General features: G+C 49.6%; 1 pseudogene; it reads left to right on the forward strand.

Moving 5' to 3' along the window:
• The first annotated feature begins 8,610 nt into the window (after window positions 1-8,610).
• On the forward strand, window positions 8,611-14,554 carry LOC148217401 (uncharacterized; annotated as a pseudogene).
• Window positions 14,555-15,349: the final 795 nt, after the last annotated feature.

Raw genomic sequence — 15,349 nt, forward strand, 5'->3', positions numbered from 1 at the left:
CCGGGTAACCACTTCCCCTGAAAAATTCCCTAAATGCAAATGTTCTCCTATTCAAAAGCTGCCAGGACAGACAACTCTGGCTGGTCTTAGACTGTGGTGGTCTCCTCTCAAGGAAGCCCTGGGGGAAGTATTTTAACAGATTTGAACATCAGTGAGTCTCTCATCATCTGCAAAATTCAGATGCTGTTCTGATTTTATGTGTCTTTGTTTCTCACTGTCTGAATAAAATAAATTTTTCAGATAAATAATATTCTTATAACTCTACCAGTGTTATCTGAAACAAAACACTTCCTCTACATATGGATGCAGGTCACCTGTATATGCGAACACACTAAAGAATGCAGCAGGAATGATTTGTCTCTGCTCCCATCTGTCCCATCTCCTCTGGAGCTGGAGGTGCAGCCGTGGTGCCCACAGCAGCCCTGGGGCTCTGTGCCCCATGGCCTCCCTGCTGGGCAGCCTCTGCCAGCTCCTGCCCAGCCCGTGGCACCTGTGGGCCTGCACTGACAGCCCTGCCCCGGGCTCTGCCGGGCTCTGGGCCAGCACAGAGGCCGGGCAGGGCTGGCCATGGCCGGCAACAGGCCCTGAGCCCCGCAGGAGGATGGAGCTGGGCCACAGCCAAACTCAGCCCAGGCCAAAGCTGGGCTCAGCAGCCAGGGCTGGCAAGGGCTGGGGACAGAGGCTGGCGCTGACAAATGTCCTGGGCCCCCTCCCTGCTCTGTGCATGCCACCAAGGGCACAGAGCAGCCTCCTCTCTGGGCCACTTGCCTGTTTGCAATGCCTTGCCCAGGCGCTGGCCCTGCCCCACAAGGCCTGGGCTGAGTCGTGCCCCTGCCCGCTCAGCCAGGCTGACATGGACACTGCTGCTTTCTCTGGCAGGCTCTCTCAGGCCAGCCCAGCTCCCTGCAAGCTGTGCCAGCTGCCCTGAGCTCTGTGCAGCACCAAGGGCCTCTCCCCAGCACAGCCCAGCCGGCTCTGGCCCCACAGCTCTGCTCAGGCCAGGGGGCTCTGGGCAGTGGCCCCACGGCCTCAGCCCCTGCCAAGGGCACAGCAGCAGCTGCAGCTCAGAGAGGACTCAGCCCCAGCCATGGCCAAGCTGCTTGGCCAAGGCAAAAGGAGGCTCCCTGGGTGCCCTGCTCCCCTCTCCCTCAGCTCCTGACAGCTCTGCAGCCCCTCCTGCCATCCCATCTGCCCAGGCCAGCACAACAGCCCCGGCCTTGGGGCCCTCCAGAGCTGCTCCTGCTCCAGGCCCAGGGCCCATCCCAAAGCTGGGGCAGCCACAAAGCTGTGCCCATTTCTGTTCATTGCTGCTCTGATGAGGATGGATCCTCAGCCACTTGGAGGTTGCTGATGAATTTCACTACTCCAGAGGCCTCTTCTTTCTTGAGGTCTGCAGTTGAGAAGTTCAGTGACAATGACTAATTAACATTTGTTCAAAACACCCAAATAAAATAAGCTCCTGGGAATAATTCAAATCTTCAATTCTTCTGTGGTTAAGTAGACAGATTTCAGAAGTGCATTCAAAGAGAATATACTATATTGAAAACAATATAGAAAAAATTGTTTTGTTTTCTTTTCCTGTTAGTAGATTGGTATCAGCAATCTCCTGTTGATATTGATCCCCAAAACCTCCTAATGAAGTCTAAACACATATAAAAATCAAGACCCTTGATGGCTGACAATCAATCACACTCTGTCCCTACCCCCACCCCACCATTTCCCCCATCCAACCCCTGGCACTCAGAGCAGCCTTGTGCAAATCTGAGCTTCCTGCACCCCAGGCTGTGCCTGCAGCTTTCAGCTCCTTGGCACCAACTCCCACCTGCTTTCCTTGCAGAAGGAGCTGCCCCAGACTCAGAGGGATGTTCATTTATTGTCAGCAAACAAAACCAAGGGAAGGCACAGCTCCCTAAAAACCAAAAGTCATTCCTCTGATGGATATTTCATCCACTTTTTACAGCAGACAGTGTCAGAGCAATGGAAAACACGTTCTGTGCCCAGCACAGATCCCAAGATGTCCCAAACCCTCCCTGCCCCGATTCTGCCCAGATTTGCTCTTTGCACACTCGAGTCACACGCTGAAGTCCCGAGCTCCCTGCCTGGCCAGAGGGAGGAAAAGAGAGAAAGTGGCTGAAGAGCTCTCTTGTGCACAGCTACAGCTGCACTAATGCCAATCTTCTGGGCTCACAGGAACTTGATCCCACAGCCTGTGCAGCATCTGTTCCCTGGGCAGAAATCTGGCTGGATGGGCAGGCCCAAGGAGTGCTGGGCAATGGAGCCACATCCAGGGCTGTGCCCAGGGCTCAGGGTTGGGGCCAGGGCAGTGAAATCTCTTTGTTGCTGATGTGGACGAGGCCATGGAGGGCACCCTCAGTCAGGGTCCAGGTGAGGCCAAGCTGGGTGGGAGTGTGGCTGTGCTGCAGGGCAGGAAGCTCTGCAGAGGGATCTGGACAGGCTGGAGCCATGGGCCCAGGACAATTGGATGAGGTTCAGCAAGGCCAAGGGCTGGGACCTGCCCTGGGCTCACAACCACCCCAAATCCCTGGCTGTGCCCTGCCCCTGATCCCCACTGCCTCATCAGGTTTGTGTCCTTTGGGGTCAGCAACTGGTAAGACTTAAGAGGAAAGAAAAAGATTCTCTTCATTGCTAAAATAAAAATGTAAAATCACAGAATTTAATACACTTTGAAATTCCTCCCTCAACAATGTGAGACATCCCAGCACCATCTGACACATCCACCATCCAGAAGAGATTTCTGTACAAAATCAATTTTAGGCAAAGATGTTGCTATAATAGATATAAACACAATCAAGGTGTTGTACCAGCCTGCTCTGCCTGGAGTGCAGTTAAAACAGCTTGAAGAATGTTCTATTTGCAAAGCTTTCAGTGATGGCTGGGGAAAGGGAGTTCATGCTGCTTTTGGTGTTGAGGAAATGCTGAAAGCAGCCTGACTCATTTTAACTCCTCCTGTCCTTGCTGGCATGAGGAGCCCCTCAGCCTTCCCTGCTCCGGGCTGGACAAGCCCAGCTCCCTCAGCCTCTCCTCACAGCCAAAGGGCTCCAGCCCCACCTTGGAGGCCCTTCCCTCACCCTGCTCCAGCTGCCAGACATCTTTCCTGCCCTGGGCAACCCAAACCAGGCCCCAGTGACCTGGATAATCCACGGCCTTGATGTCCTGGTCACACAGCCCTGGCCCCTTGTCCCCGTGTCAGGCTCTGGGGTTGATTTGTGGAACATCCTTGGGGGAGGCTGTGGCTCCAGGTGGAGCAGGGGGATCCCGGGGGACAGGGGACCCTGCTGGGCATGAACAGCATTGGACTTGTCTGGGGCAACTGTGAGGGGGGGCTGGGGCAGAGTGACCAACGCAGTGACCTCACACAGCCCTGCTGGGATGTCACACAGCCCCTCCTGTGATGTCACAGCCTGCTCTGTGATGTCAGACCTCTGCCCTGTGATGTCACACTCAGCTCTATGATGTCACTGGGACAGCCTGTTTAGTGGCCTCACATACCTCACTCTGATGTCATAGCCCACTCTGTGACCTCATGTTACCAGCTGATAAATTGCCCACCCCAGCTGAGCTAACACAATCCTTGTTCTCCAAAACCCCTGGCCTCTGGAAACTGCACAATGCTCGTTGTGGAAGAAGCAGAACTGGAAGTTCCCCAGCCTCAGTGTCCTGCCAGCTCAGCCAGGCTGAACTGGAACATTGGGGTCCACGACCACCAGGGACCACCAGAGAAACCCCCAGGACAGAAGAACCCATGGGTAAAGGGGAGGGGAAATACGTTAATGATTTTGGGGAAATGATTATCATGTATGTGTTTAGTCCAAGACAGTCAATGAATATGTATGAAAAATACAAAATATAAACAGAAACTTTCCTGTACTCAGCATGCACGGCTTTGGGAGGAGCTGGCCCTCTGAGCATCCAGCCAAATAAAGAATGCTGCTTCTTAATGCTACAGTGGTGTTCAGGAGTTTTTTATGTTGCTGAATTTTTGGTAACACTCCCCCTCCCAAGGCAAGCTCTGTCTCCTGCTGTTCACAAACAGAGAAGGGCTGGTGGGAGATGGGGTGGTCAGTGGCTCCTTGGAGTACACTGATTATAAAATAACCGAGTTTTCAATACTCTGTGAAAGAAGGAGGGGCATGAACAACACTTCTACATTGGAATTACAGAGAGCAGACTTTGGCCTGTTCAGGATACAGATTTGGAGAGCACAAATCAGGTATTGAATTTTTAAAGGGGAATGGCACTTATAAATAAAGGGGTCCTTGAAGGATGGCCACACTTCAAGAAAGAAATCTTGAAGGAGCAGGAGCAGTATGCCCCAGTGTGCCAAATAAAGAAAATACATTTATAAATATATTATTAACAAAAGCACAGACAAGGAGAAGCTCAACTCTTTAATGGATGCAGTGGGGAATGTAGTACTTAAATATTAGGAGAATATTAAGATTTTTAATGTATTATTTAAAAAAAGGTATTAAGTAAATTATTTTATTAAGTATTATTTACAAAGTATTATTAACTACCTTTGAGGTACTTAACCCCTTATTTGCCTATCGTTTCAACAATAAGCCAGGTTGTCCTCAGGACAAGTGTTCTCCTGAGCTGGTAGATGGGGACAGGGAGCAGAACAGACCCCTGGAATCCAGGGGGAAGCAGCTGGGGACCTGCTGAGCCACTCAGATGCTCACAGGTGTCTCTGGGACCAGATGGGATCCATCCCAGGGGGATGAGGGAGCTGCTGGATGAGCTGCCCAAGGTGCTCTCCATCATTTCTCATCAGTGCTGGCTCAGCAGGGAGGTGCCAGAGGACTGGAGGTGCCAATGTGAGCCCATCCCCAAGAAGGGCTGGAAGGAGGATGTGGGGAACTGCAGGCCTGTCAGCCTGACCTGGGTGCCTGGTGAGGTGATGGAACAGATCACCTTGAGTGCCATCACAGGGCACCTCCAGGATGGCTGAGGGATCAGAGCCAGCCAGCGTGGATTTCAATATCTGCATTGATGATCTGGATGAGGGCATGGAGTGCAGCTTCATGAAATGTGCAGATGGCACCAAGCTGGGTGTGAGTGAGGATGTGCTGGAGGGTAGGAGGGCTCTGCAGAGGGACCTGGACAGGCTGGATCCAGGGCTCAAATCCAACAAGGTGAGGTTTAACAAGACCAAGTGCTGGGTCCTGCACTTTGGCCACAACAACCCCTGCAGTGCTCCAGGCTGGGCACAGAGTGTCTGGAGAGCAGCCAGGCAGAAAGGGACCTGGGAGCACTGATGGACAGCAGGCTGGACATGAGCCAGCAGTGTGCCCAGGTGGCCAAGAAGGCCAATGGCAGCTGGCCTGGATCAGGAATGGTGTGGCCAGCAGGAGCAGGGCAGTGATTCTTCCCCTGTGCTCAGCACTGGTTTGGCAGCACCTCAAGTGTTGTGTCCAGTTCTGGGCCCCCAATTTAGGAAGGACATGGAGAGGCTGGAGTGAGTCCAGAGAAGGGCAACAAGGCTGGTGAGGGGTCTGGAACACAAGTCCTGTGAGGAGCAGCTGGGGGAGCTGGGGATGTTTATCCTGGAGAAGAGGAGGCTCAGGGAGACAAGGAGGTGTCAGGGCACAGGTTGGACTTGATGATCTCCAAGGTCTTTTCCAGCCTGGCTGATTCTGTGATTCCCTGAAACCACCCCTGGAGCAGGTGCAGGATGAGCCCTGGGCCTCCTCTTCAGCAGGTCCAGCAGCCCAGGTCCCTCAGCTTCTCCACACAGCCCCAAAGCCCATCCTGTCAGTCCTGCAGAGCCTCTCCAGCCCCTCCTCATTGCCCACAACAGGGAGCCCCACACCCAGACACAGCAGCCCAGATGTGCCCCCCTGGCCTGTGGTGCCTCTGGCAAGGGAACAGCACGAGGCACTGCAGGACCCTGCAGACAATTCCTGCAGCACTTGGAGGATGATCCTGCTCCCCAAGGGACGTTCCCATGGTGCCAGCTCAGGAACTGAAATGGGGAGTGGGGCCAGAGAGGAAAGGGCAAACAGGGATGAGCTGTTTGTAGAGAAGGGAACAGGGGTGGGCAAGAGCAAGAAAAGTGGATCAGGAAAGAGGAAAGAAAGCAAAGATGAAGAGGAACTGCTCAGGGCAGTTGAAGGCATATACAGCAATAAGGCAGATAGGCAGAATAAAAACGACAATATAAGAATAAATAAAAAGTAGAAGTAGAAGAACAACTAGAGGAACAAGAAGAAGCACATAAGAAGAAATAGTTATAATAAGAAGAAAATTAATAATAATAGGAAGAAGGATTATAGAAATACTATGATGAAGAAATAGTGGTAGTAGTAAAAATAATAATTATTTTAAGCATAGACGTAAGAAGAGTAATATAGAGAATAAGAAGAATAAGAAGAAGTAGAAGAAGAAAAGGAGGAATAAGAAGAAAGAGAACGAGGACGAAACAATTATAAAAAATAATAAAATAATCATGATAATTATAATTTCTATTATCAAGTTAAAATGCACATCCACACATCTTCTAGAGTCGAAGTATAGTCTGGGTTGGGAAGGACCTCAAAAATCCTCTCCTGAATAAAGAGGCTGAGACCAGCCCAGCCCACCCCTCCTTCACCTGACTGCAGCTTTGGCCTGGGACTTGAGCTGCCAAACAGCACCTGAGGTACCATAAAGGTGACACCATTGATCAATTCTCTCTGCTCTAGGGACAAGGACACAGCACTGAGGCAGGAGAATGTATCCCAAGAAAGCCAAAGCCAGCAGCTGTGCTGAAAATCAGCTTGGGCCAGGCTGGGGCTGGGGGAGGCCGTAGCCCACAGGCTCATCTGCTGAGGCCACCTTTGCACACACTGCCCACAGCCAGCCAGGGAGGACGAGAGTTCTGGGGCTGTGGGGGAACCTCTGCTCACAGGCACTCAACACCCATCCTCCCTCACACAAACTGGCTCCGCTGGAAAATGCCCAGCCCGGGAAGGCCACATCCACGGCACATGGCCGTGAGGGACACCTGAGGAGGGGCCAGAATCCATCCCAGAGCCCCAAAGCGCTGCCCAGACTCACTGCTGAGGCCTTGCAGCAGAGCACTGCTCCTGATGCAAAGGGATGCAGCAGAGCCAGAGGCTGCTGCCAGAGCCTGTGTCAGACTTGTCCCTGCCAGGGGAGGAACCTGGGCCTTCCCCCCTGGCCCAAGAGTGTATGGACCCCCAGAACTCCGTGTTTGTGGGGCACCCTGAGCACCAAGAAGACAGAGATGTAGAGCATCCACACTATGCCACTGGGATCCATCTCCAAGGGATCTGGGGATGGTCTCCATCAGAGAGCAGAATTCCATTGGGATCCACAGAATGCTGAGGTTTTCTACTTCATCTGGCTCTGTCACTCTCTTTCTCTCCCCCCACCTCTATTCCATTTTGGTTTTTCTCTCTCTGTCATTGTTTCTGTCTCTCATTTACTCTTCAGTAAAATCCATCCTATTGACTTTGGCACATGGTCTCATTTGCACCCTAACTGAGGCAGAGCCATTTCTGATCATTTCAATCAGTGGATCAGAACAAGGGGCTGGAAGCCCTCCAGTCTGGCTGCTGCTCCATGCCACTTCCAGGGCCTTGGGCTGCTGAAGGGCTGCTGGGCTGGGCCCTTTGTGACACAGGGGTGTTCTATCGGGTTCCTGGGTGATGAGGGACATTCTGTTGTCCTGGTGACATGGCACAGCCCCAACCTGCAGGGCTATAGAAGGGGCCCAGGGCCCTGCACTGCCCAGTGCCAGGAGTGCCACTCACTCAGGAGGAAGCAGCTCCCGGGATCTCTGTGTGCCAGACGTTCTGCACTGCACATGGAGCACGAAAACGTGAAGCCCAGCTCCAAAGCAGCCAGCCCCATGGCCAGCAGGCTGGAAGAGCAGGCCCTCAGCGGGCAGGGGCTGGCAGCAGGTGACAGCTCAGGCCTGGTAACATGCAGCAACGATACCAGCAGCTGCCAAGAGGGATCCCGAGGGGAAGCCTGCATTGGGCAGGGGCTGTCCCCAGAAGAAAAGAGCAGTCACCAGGAAGCACACCAGGGGCAAGCCTGCATTGAGCAGGGGCTGTCCCCCTCCGAAACCAACATCTACCCTGAAGAGTGCCATGAGGAAAGGTGCTCTGGGCAGGATCTCTCAGCACCAGAAGAAGATGGAGATGGAGTCAGCGTCCTGGAGCTGTCCTGAAAATCAGCTTGGGCCAGGCTGGGGCTGGGGGAGGCCGTAGCCCACAGGCTCATCTGCTGAGGCCACTGTTGAGGAATGGCTTTCTGATCAGGGCCATGGGTCTTTGGATGCATTGTTCAAACAATCCCCCTGTTGATCAGAATAAGACAGGCTGTTCATCATTTCACAAGTGTTGCAATGTGTGCTGATGTGACAAGGGCACTGTAATCTTGTCATCCTGCTCTGTGCAACTTTAGAGAAGTTTCTCATGAGAACAAGAAAGAACCCTGGCAAGAAGAAGCAGCAAGGCAGAAATGTGTGTGCGACCAATCAAAATGTGACTGCTGTACTTGTTGCTGGCTAAGTGAATAAAAAGCCATTGTAACAGAGAATAAACGGAGCTTGCTTTATCAATCATATTGATTGTCTGCATGCCTCCCCTCGCCGTCACTCGCCCCACCCTGCAGTTGGGCGCCCGGAACAGGGACCCCCACTCCTTGTTCTGGTTAGCGAAGGGAGATCAGAGCAGCACCGGTAGCAGCGACTGGGGAGAGGAAGATCGGGTGACGCTGGTGTAAGAATCCTGATCTGTGCTTGAACTGCCTTACAGGAGGAGTTCACCGTCTGAGGAAGGGCTAAACCTGCAAAGGCTGCACATTTCTGTACATGTAAGGGACAGTTGCCGGCTATGGATGAAATGGATAATGAGGTAGCCTTTCATTTATTTATACGCTTTTTTAGAAAAATGGGGAGTAAAGGATATTGACCTCAAAATAGAACTGGCAGGTCTGATTGCCTTTGAAAAGGCATCAGGATTTTTTAAGGACAGTGGAGATTTGTTTGTGGTAGATGAGTGGAATAAATTTGGTCAGGTATTGTGGGATATGGTTATAGATGACTCTAAACCAGCTAAAAAACTTATGAAACCTTGGCGGGCAGTAACAAAGTGCTTGCAGAGGCATTTAACTGAGAAGCAGGTTGCTGCAGTGGCATCCTCTCACTTAAATGCAGGAACAGCTGCTGCAGAGTCGGATGCAGGCAGACTGAAGTTAGGAGTTCAGTCCGTGCCTATTCCTCCGACGGGAGGTCCGGTGCGAGTTAGCCGCCAACCGGAGTCAGAGACCGATCGTGCACGACCCTCTGCCCCGCTGATGGATAGTGATGAGGATAATGATTCATTGTCCCCAGGGGAGGAGGCTGAGATAGACGAGGAGGCAGCCAGAGATCATGGGGATGGTAATGACTGTTTGATTAGCATGAGAAGTGAGAAAGACAAGAAAGGGATTGAGAAAAGGAAAAAGGGAGGAGCTCGAATTCCCCAAGTAGATTGGAAAGCAATTCAAAGAACAGCAATGGAGAATCAGGATTATAAGTTTGCAGCAGATATAGGAGAGGATATTTTAGCCTTCCCAGTTGTATATACACCGAGTGAGGGAGGACTTGCTGGAGAATACTACGCTATTGATTGGAGACTGCTGATGCAGTTGTGACAAACCGTAAATGAGACAGGGGCAATAAATAGTGCAGATGTTCAGGAATGGATGAAAGGGGCATTGCTGAGACAGTGTGTGTTAGAGAATTCTAACCCTTTTACAAGGAACATACTAGTGACATTGCCGGCTGATGCTTCAGTTGAGGAAATGTTAGAAAGAATGAGCAGAGTGCCCGTAGATCATCAAGCCTTGTTAGTGGAAGCAGTGAAGGAATTAGGGAAAGATTTGGTGCAGACACAGCAACAAGCTTTCGCAGCAGCCCTCGCTCCTCTTCGCCTGAACTCACCTCAAAAGGAAGGAGTCCCACGGTCCAAGGACAAGTGTCATCGCCGTGGATGCAGAGGACACCTGCGGCATCAATGCAAAGTACAAAAGGTGTGGTGCCCACAGTGCCAAATGAATAACCACAGCTTGGAAGCTTGTCGCCGAAAGTCAAAAAACGATGGACTGAGAGCGAGAAGTGGCGGCTCGCAGACCCCAACAGCGGCTCAGGTGACAACAGCGCCACCTTGCGCCTGCCAGTGCAATCAGCAGCCAGGCTCCAACCCGCCACCTCAGGGAGCCTCGCACTGGCCCTGGCAACCGCAATAGACGGCACCCTGATCGACAACAGACCACAGAAAGGTCCCACTGGACTAAAAGGACCATTGATTATTGGAGGCCAAGCCCATGGAGCATTGTTATTGGGCCGGTCCTCCAGCAGCATGAAGGGACTTTTTGTATTACCTGGACTTATTGATGTGGATTATAATGGAGAAATCTGCATTATGGTTCAAACACATTTCCCACCAATGTATATCCCTAAAGGAATCAGGATCGCACAGCTTATACCTATGCAGCAGTTAACAGCTGCAATGACTCCAGCTAATAAGGAAGAAAGAGGTGGGAAAGGATTTGGATCTACAGGTGGACTTGCATTATTGACACTTTCAATGGAAAATCGTCCTGTTGTAAATGCAGTTATTAAGTGTGGACAACAAACTCTATGTCTTCCTGTCCTTTTGGACCCCAGCTCGGACTTGCCTATCATTTGCCAATTGATTTGGCCACCACAATGTCCACTACAAAGAATGATGGGAGGAGTAGAAGGAGTGGGTGGAACTGCTATTGCACAGCGAAGCCGAGATATAGTCCAAGTTACTATAGATGGCAAAACTGTTTCTACCTATGTCACCATAATGCCACTGCCAGAAAAGGTTAATGCCCTGATTGGAAGAGATGTGCTGACCTCTTTAGGCTTTGTCCTAACAACAGAGACACCTTTTCCCTCGGGGCCATTGGATGGACTTTCCCGATTCAGCTGAAATGGCTGACTGATCAGCCGGTATGGATCGACCAGTGGCCGATGAAAAAGGAAAGTCTACAACAGGTTCAGATGTTAGTTCAGGAGCAATTAAATCAAGGACATTTTAAATTATCCACAAGCCCATGGAATACTCCTATTTTTGTGATAAAGAAAAAATCTGGGACATAGCATTTGCTGCATGACTTAAGAGCAGTGAATGCAGAGATGCAGACCATGGGAGCCTTGCAGCCTGGACTGCCTAATCCAGCAATGATCCCAGAGCATTGGCATCTACTGATTGTGGATCTCAAAGACTGTTTTTTCACAATTTGCTTACATCCAGAGGACACACAGCGTTTTGCTTTTACAGTTCCATCCATTAATCGAGAAGCACCTGCACAGAGCTTTGAATGGGTGGTTCTACTGCAAGGAATGAAGAACAGTCCCACTCTATGTCAGCTGTTTGTGGCTTGTGCATTACAACCCATTCGAATTGCATGGCCAGATGCCATGATCTACCACTACATGGATGACATATCAGTGGCTCAGAAACAACCCTTGAATCCACAACAAGAGAAATTCTTGACGCAACAGTTGCTGCAACAAGGTTTATCAATTGCCCCAGAAAAAGTTCAGCGTTTTCCTACGTGGAAATATTTGGGATGGAAAATTGATAATGCCACAATGAGGCCACAAAAGTTAACTATCAAAATGGACGTAAAAAATTTAAATGATGGACAAAAACTCATGGGAGACTCACAGTGGCTACGACCAGTGGTTGGGATTACTAATGAACTGTTGGAAGTTTTGCGACCACTGTTGAAAGGAACTGATCCCACTGCTCCAGTAAGGCTCTCACCCTTGCAGAATAACATGATTAAGCAGTTGAGCACTATAATTGCACTGCGAGTGGTCGATCGTCTTGACCCTGACCTCCCAATTGATCTTACCATTCTAATTGGGCCATCACAGTTGCTTGGTGCACTTAAGCAGCACAAAAAGAAAAAGGGGGAGCAAGAGGAGGTCAAAGTTCTTGAATGGCTATTTCCACACTTACAACCATGAAAAACGATCCAGCAAAAAGTTGAGGACTTGGCTGAACTTATTTGTAAAAGAAGAACTCGAATAGTGCAGGTGTCAGGCAAGGAGTCTGGAACCATCTATTTGCCTCTTAAAAGAGAAGAGCTGGAGTGGTACCTGCGGAATTCTCAACTGTTACAAACTAGTCTCCTGAGTGAGGCACAGGACATCAATGTCAGCTCACTTAAAGTTTCAGTGCTTAAGTGGATGAGCCAGCAGAACTGGTTACAGATTCCAAAATATAGTGCACAGCCTCTCCAAGGAGCAGTTACAGTTTTTACTGATGCAGGAAGAAAATCACGGCGTGCTGCTGCCACATGGCATGATGGCTCTAAATGGCATCATATCATTTTACAAGCAGGGACTGAAGACTCCTTACAAACTTTGGAACTGAGAGCAGTTGTTTGGTCTTTTAAAAAATGGCCAAGAGACAGGTTAAATGTTATAACTGACTCTCTGGCTGGAATAGCTGCAGGAATTGAAGATGCCAGAATCAAGGACATACAGAACCCTCAGCTTTTTGAGCTGTTGAGACAACTGCAAGCATGCATCAATCAAAGGAAGAAATCATATGGTCTCTTGCATATTAGAAGCCACAAATGAATCCAAGGTTTGGGAGAAGGCAATATGAGTGCAGACCAATTGGTCTCTGTGTCAGAGCCAATTAATGAATTCACCAAGGCCTGTGAAGCTCATGCTACATTTCATCAAAATGCCCATGGCTTACACAAGTATTTCAACATCACGATGGAGGAGGCCAGAGGAATAGTCCGAGCATGCCCTACCTGTAGCCATCATGGTCCGGGTCTCGGTGTTGGGGTTAATCCTCGAGGCTTAGGCCCGAATGAAGTATGGCAAATGGATGTTACACATGTATCGGAATTTGGCCAACTCAAATATGTGCATGTTACAGTGGACACATATAGTCACTTTATTTGGGCCACGGCACAAACTGGAGAAAGGGCCTTACACGTGATTCCACACTTAACTTACTGCTTTGCAGCCATGGGGGTTCCTAAACAATTAATGATGGAAAATGGTCCAGCCTATGTCAGTGAAAGGCTGAGAAAATTTTGTCAGCTTTGGGGTACACAGCATCCCACTGGGGTTACTCATTCCCCTACCAGACAGGCAATTGTGGAATGAGCAAATCAGACTTTAAAGTTATACCTTGGAAAATTTCAAGACATAACAGATGTGCAAGAAAGACTAGCCAAAGCATTGTTTGTGATGAATTACCTTTGTATATTTGCTGAGCAGAATGTTCCCGTGGCATATGTTCATAGTGGACTTGAGGATACAAAAAGTAAAGAGGAAAAACCCTTTTTTGTGTTATACAGGGACCCTGTGTCAGGGATGTGGAAAGGCCCAGCAGAGGTTCGCTATGTTGGCCGTGGTTCTATGTGTGTGCTTACCCCTACAGGTCCTCTGTGGGTGCCGAGCAAGTGGACACGGCCAGCAGTGAAGGGGCCCGATAGTCTGGGGCCAGACAGCATCGGCTGAGATATGGCCCTGTCCTCCTGGCATTCCAACATGTAATTCTTCTAATTTGAATGCTACCCTTGAGAGCTGGGATCAATGGGCACTGCATCTCCCTACAGCCTCCACAAAACCTCAAGAATTGGAGCTTTTAGGGTCTGTAAAGGCGGATGGCTGTGTAAACTTTAACTGGACAAATGCAAAGACCCAGGTTGTAATTTATCTGCTGTTAGTGTTAATTCTTCCTTACTGGTATATGGCAATGAGTCACTTTGGTGTGGTTATACAGCTCCCAATCGATCTGTGTCAAGCAATACTCCCATTCAATTACCACCTGGATACTTTCTTATTTGTGGTGATAGAGCTTGGTCCGGAATTCCTTCTCGGCTGAGAGGTGGACCTTGTACACTGGGGAGATTGTCATTGTTGACACCAAATACATCAATGATTTTAAATGTATCCAGACATCACAGAGCAAAACGTATGACTCACCAATTTAGCAGTGAATGTAGTGACAATGTTAAATTTTGGTCTCCTGGTGCGATAATAGCAGCTTCAGCTTTAGCACCCGCAGTTGCTTCCTCAGGTGCCTTAGCAACCCTCAGCAGGTTAGGCTGTTGGCTTGCAAAGCAAACCAATGCAACATCACGAGCCTTGTCAGATCTTTTGTTAGATGTGGACTCTGTTAGACATGCTACACTACAGAATCGAGCAGCAATTGATTTCTTACTGTTAGCTCAAGGACATGGTTGTGATGAATTTGAAGGGATGTGCTGCATGAACCTGACTGATCACTCTCAGTCAATTCATGAGCAATTAGCAGAGCTTAAGCGGCTTACTAAACAGCTTCAAATTCAGGATGGGTCAGGCCTGGAAGGATGGTTGAAATCCCTGGGTTTGGGACCATGGCTTACCAGCCTGGTACAGCACCTGATCACCATCGGGATAATTGTATTGATTGTGATTATTTGTGTGCCTTGTTTGATTCAATGCTTGTGATGAATGTTAAATGATGCTACAGCAGCAGCTACTCAATGAGAATTGCTTGACAAAAAGAAAGGGGGAATTGTTGAGGAATGGCTTGCTGATCAGGGCCATGGGTCTTTGGAGGCATTGTTTGAACAATCCCCTTGTTTATCAGATCAAGACAGGCTGTTCATCATTTCACAAGTGTTGCAATGTGTGCTGATGTGACAAGGACACTGTAATCTTGTCATCCTGCTCTATGTAACTTTAGAGAAGTTTCTCATGAGAACAAGGAAGAACCCTGGCAAAAAGAAACATTAATGTAGAGATCTGTGTACACCAATCAAAATGTGACAGCTGTATGAGTTGCTTGCTAAGAGTATAAAAAGCCATTGTAACAGAGAATAAACAGAGCTTGCTTTATCAATTCCCTGGATCCACAGTATCACTATGGACCATAGGTTTCATGCAGCTTGGCTGTGTCACACTGGCTCCTTGGTTCCATCAAGTGCCACTGTGTAACAAGGGAATCTTGGTCCCATGAGGTTCTGGACTGTCACAATGGTGTCCTGGGTTCTGGATTGTAACAATAGACCCTTGGTTCCACGAGGTTCCATTACGTCACAATGCTCTCCTTGGTTCCACAAGGCCTTGCTTTGTCACAATGGACCCTTGGTTCCATGAGCTTCCCTAGTGTCACCATGGTCTCCTGGGATCTGCATTGTCACAATGGACAATTGGTTGCATGGGAGCCTGCTGTGTCACAAGAGAGCCTTAGTTCCATGAGGTTCTGGACTGTCACAGTGGTCTCCCTGCTTCAACGAGGCCCTGGAGTGTCACAAGGGCTGCTTGGTTCTGGGAGCTTCC

The sequence above is a fragment of the Sturnus vulgaris genome, unplaced genomic scaffold (assembly GCF_052056855.1).
Source record: "Sturnus vulgaris isolate bStuVul1 unplaced genomic scaffold, bStuVul1.hap1 Scaffold_84, whole genome shotgun sequence".
NCBI lineage: Eukaryota > Metazoa > Chordata > Aves > Passeriformes > Sturnidae > Sturnus > Sturnus vulgaris.